We start from the raw sequence: 5,188 nt of genomic DNA, 5'->3' as shown, positions 1-5,188 counted from the left end.
CAATCAGGGCTTCATATTCTGCCTGGTTATTTGAAGCTGGAAATTCGAATTTGAGGGATACCTCTATTTGAGTTCCCCTTTCATCCGCCAGTATTATGCCTGCACCGCTTCCTGTTTTATTTGAGGATCCATCTACATAGAGTTCCCATGTAGTTGGCTTTTCCTCTTGGTCTCCTGCGTACTCAGCTATGAAGTCAGTGAGGCATTGGGCTTTGATTGCTGTCCAAGTTTCATACTTCAAATCGAACTCGGAGAGCTCTATTGCCCATTGAACCATTCTCCCCGCAACATCCGTCTTTTGGAGGATTTGCTTCATGGGTTGGTTCGTTCGGACTCTTATTGTATGTGCTTGAAAGTAAGGCTGTAGCCTTCGTGAGGCTATTGTTAAGGAGTAGGCAAACTTCTCTAGTTTGTGGTACCTTAGCTCGGGGCCTTGTAGAACTTTGCTGATGAAGTAGATTGGATGCTGTCCGACCTCGTCCTCCCTTATCAGGGCTGAAGCGACAGCTTTGTCTGCTACGGACAAATAAAGGACGAGATCTTCCCCGACTAGAGGTCGGGTTAGGATTGGCGGTTGACTCAAGAACCTTTTGAACTCCTGGAATGCTTCTTCGCATTCCGGAGTCCATTGGAACTGGCATCCCTTTCTTAATAAAGAAAACAGTGGAAGGGATTTGAGTGCTAATCCTGCCAAGAACCTGGAGAGGGCTGCAAGTCGGCCGTTCAATTGCTGAACCTCTCTTAAGCAAGTCGGGCTCTTCATTTCCAGGATAGCTTTACACTTATCGGGATTTGCTTCAATCCTTCTCTGTGTTAGCATAAAACCTAGGAATTTTCCAGCCTCTACCGCGAAGACACATTTTGCGGGATTTAGCCTCATCCCGTGTAGCCTTATGGTGTCGAAGACTTGCGAGAGGTCTGATAAGAGGTCGACTCCTTCCTTGGTTTTTACTAGCATGTCGTCGATGTAGACTTCCATTAAGCTCCCAAGGTGAGGGGCGAACACCTTATTCATCAGCCTTTGGTATGTGGCCCCTGCATTTTTTAATCCAAATGGCATGACCACGTAGCAAAAATTAGCTCTGGGCGTGATGAATGATGTTTTCTCTTGGTCTGGCTCATACATCGGGATTTGGTTATATCCCGAGTAGGCATCCATGAACGACAAGTATTGATATCCCGAGCTAGAGTCTACTAAGGTATCAATACTCGGGAGTGGATAAGGGTCTTTGGGACATGCTTTATTTAAGTCGGTGTAGTCAACACATCCTCCAATTGCCGTTTTGCTTCTTGACTAGAACTACATTTGCTAGCCATGTTGGATATTTAACTTCTCTAATGAAGTCGGCTTCTAGGAGTGCCTGAACTTGCTCTTCCACCACTAGGGCTCGTTCCGGGCCGAGCTTGCGTCTTTTCTGTTGTACAGGTCGGGATCCCGAATGTACCGAGAGCTTGTGGGACATGAGCTCGGGGTCTATCCCGGGCATGTCGGAAGCCTTCCAGGCGAAGAGGTCGAAATTGTCTCTTAGGAGCTTAGTCAACCCTTGCTTCAGGGTCTCCCCTAGGTTGGCTCCTATGCTGGTATTTCTTCAGTTTTTCCTCCTGGCTGTGGTCGTAGCTCTTCTTTGGCCCTTGCACCACCGAGCTCTATGGTGTGAATCTCTTTGCCTTTTCCCCTCAGGTTCAGGCTTTCATTGTAACACTTTCTTGCCAATTTCTGGTCTCCCCGCACTGTTGCTATTCCCGCAGGTGTCAGAAATTTCATGCAAAGATGGGGGTAGACACCACCGCTCCGAGTCGATTCAGGGTGGTTCTACCGATTAGGGCATTGTATGCTGACCCTACGTCGATGACTATAAAGTCTATACTCAGAGTTTTGGATTTTTTCCCCTTTCCGAAGGTAGTGTGGATGGGTATAAATCCTAGTGATTTTATTGGCGTATCGCCTAGCCCGTACAAGGTGTCGGGGTAGGCTCTTAATTCCTTTTCATCCAGCTCCAGTTTGTCAAACGCGGGTTTGAAAAGGATATCCGCCGAGCTTCCTTGATCTACTAGGGTTCTGTGGAGATGGGCATTAGCTAGGATCATAGTTATTACCACTCGATCGTCGTGTTCAGGGATTACTCCTTGCCCATCCTCTTTTGTAAATGAGATAGTGGGGAGGTCGGATGATTGATTTCCGATCTGGTATACTCGCTTGAGGTGTCTTTTGCGAGCGGACTTGGTGAGTCCCCCTCCTGCGAATCCTCCTGAGATCATATGTATATGTCTCTCCAGAGTCTGCGGTGGTGGGTCTCTTCTATCCGCATCGTCTCGCTTTCTCTTCCCATGATTGTCCGACCTTTCTATGAGATATCTGTCAAGTCGGCCTTCTCTGGCCAGCTTTTCTATCACATTTTTAAGGTCGTAACAGTCATTTGTCGAGTGACCATATATTTTATGGTACTCACAGTAGTCGCTGCGACTCCCCCCTTTTTTATTTTTAATGGGCCTGGGAGGTGGCAGCATTTCAGTATTGCAAATTTCTCTGTATACGTCCACTATAGAAACCTTTAGAGTATAAGAGTGATATTTCCTGGGCCTGTTAGGACCGAGGTCTTCTTTCTTCTTGGGCTCCCTTTCTTTCTCTTTTATTGAGGGAAGGTGCCCAGGTCGCCAGCTCGACTCTCTCAGCCTGGCATTTTCCTCCATGTTGATGTACTTTTCAGCTCTTTCTTGTACATCACTCAGGGAGGTGGGGTGCCTTTTTGATATGGATTGTGAGAAGGAACCTTTCCTAAGTCCATTTACTAGCCCCATAATGACTGCCTCGGTGGGCAGGTCTTGAATCTCTAAGCATGCTTTGTTGAATCTTTCCATATAATCTCGTAGGGGTTCTCCGACCTCCTGCTTTATTCCCAGGAGGCTCGGTGCATGCTTTACTTTATCTTTCTGAATGGAGAACCTCATCAGAAACTTCCTCGAGAGGTCCTCGAAGCTGGTGACCGACCTTGGAGGGAGACTATCGAACCATTTCATCGCTGCTTTCGATAAGGTGGTCGGGAAAGCTTTGCAGCGCGTTGCATCAGAAGCATCAGCCAGATACATCCGACTTTTAAAGTTGCTTAGATGATGCTTTGGATCGGTGGTTCCGTCATAGAGGTCCATATTGGGGCTTTTAAAGTTTTTTGGAACTTTTGCCCTCATTATGTCCTCACTGAAAGGGTCCTCCCCTCCTGGGGGCGACTCTTCTCGATCTTCACGGGAGTTCCGACCTCTGAGGGAGGATTCTAATTTTAAGAGTTTTTTCTCTAACTCTTTTCGTCGATCCATCTCCTCTCTTAGGTGCTTTTCTATCTCCCTTTGTCGCTCCCGTTCCTGTTCCAGCTGTTCCAAGCGACTTTGGTGGACATGGACTAGCCCCATTAGTTCAGTTGCGTGGGGTGGTCCATCCTTTTCTGACTCACGCCCCTCCGAGAAATTTGTCTTCGGATTTTTAAATCCGAAGGTTCCTTCCCTGTGTTGGTCGTTGGTTTCCTGGTGAGGGGTCAGGTCTACGTCGTGGTTTCCGGTATCCAGATTCTCTTGTTCGGAATCTGATGCCACATGACCGTCTTCCTGTGACATGTCCGCCTTTACTGGTTGATCTCTCGGGTCCCCGGCAACGGCTCCAATGTTACGGTGGGTAACCGGAGATTATTGGGTTGGATTAGTTTGGCTGGCCCAATCGTTGGAATGATGGAGTATCCAAGCGGATTGATGCTCCAAGGCCCTCGTCCGACTTCGATGTGAGAGAATGGGGGGTGGTACCTGCAAAGACACTCCGATGCCAAAGTCAGCAAAGGGAGCAAAACAGGTCTAGAGAGTATTGGGCTTAGAGGTACCTGAGGAGTGTCAGGGTATTTATAGTGCTGAACCCATAACTACCGTTGGTGTAGTTCCGTTATTCATGGGGAATAACCGTCCCTTTATCTTAGGGAGGTTGAGATATGGCTCCAGGAAGTGGGTAGAGAGATTTTAGGGGCAGTTACTCATTTGAATGGGTGTTTATCTGCCAACTAATCTTCGTCCCGACTTCTTTAGAGCAAGTCGTGGTAGGAACCGACTTCGTGGGGTGAAAGTCGGTATAGAGCGAGGCTTAATCGTTTAAATTGGGTTTTTCGTTTGTACTTGAACCTTATCATTGGACCAAGGTATGAACAGTAAGTATCATAAAATTTACGCCTAATGACTAGACAAAAGAGTAATTGTACCAAAAGTGGAAACAAGAAGTCAAGAACTCATCTAGTGTTCGTAAGTGTGCAACTGTGGGTATATTGTATACTTATGACAATTAATAAGAAAGAAACACAATAAAGTACATACAATTGAATTAGTCATGGTGATTAAAGGTAGATATGCCAGTTGTAGACGAGAGTTGAATGCATAATTTAAGACAAAATTACAATAGACTAAACAGTATCTTCTAATTCCATATATTCTTAGATCGGGATTTTATTTAAACAGTATAATCAATCACAATAATTAATAACAAATAAGAATGGAGATATGTGTGCTGTAGTTTTAGAACAACGTGCAATATAATTCTTTCATCGAGTTTTTTTTTAATATGCACTAGTTTGTTGCTGGTTGTTAATCAAAATAAATATTGATAATAGTATGAGCACAACCTTTCAAAAAGAAATTAAAAAAAATAGGATAAAGTATATTTTTTGTCTCTGAAGTTTGACAAAAGTTTTAAAAATACTTCTAAGTTTTATTTTGTTTTAATTATGTCCCAAAAGTTTTCGATTTACATCAAATATACTCGTGACGGCTAATTTTTCAAAAAATTTAAGACCAATTCAATAACAATTTCATAAGAACAACCCTCAATACAAGCAATTCAAGCATAATTTTCATGCGTTATTGTTAGATTGGTCTTACATTTTTTAAAAATTTAGCCGTCGATGGTATATTTGATGCAAATCGAAAACTTTTGGGACAAAATTAAAACAAAATAAGACTTAGGGGTATTTTTAAAATTTTTGCCAAACTTTAAGGACAAAAAATATACTTTACCCAAAAAAATATTATACGTGCAAACATATTTATAGAATAAGATTGATTCTAAGGTATCATTAGAGGTTTGAAGTTGTCAATAAATTATAATTCAAATAAAAAAGAAGTTTAATAATTTTTATATCAAAATAAATTATAATAAATTAAA

This window comes from Arachis ipaensis, chromosome B03, assembly GCF_000816755.2.
Source record: "Arachis ipaensis cultivar K30076 chromosome B03, Araip1.1, whole genome shotgun sequence".
NCBI lineage: Eukaryota > Viridiplantae > Streptophyta > Magnoliopsida > Fabales > Fabaceae > Arachis > Arachis ipaensis.
This window is presented reverse-complemented; position numbering follows the sequence as displayed.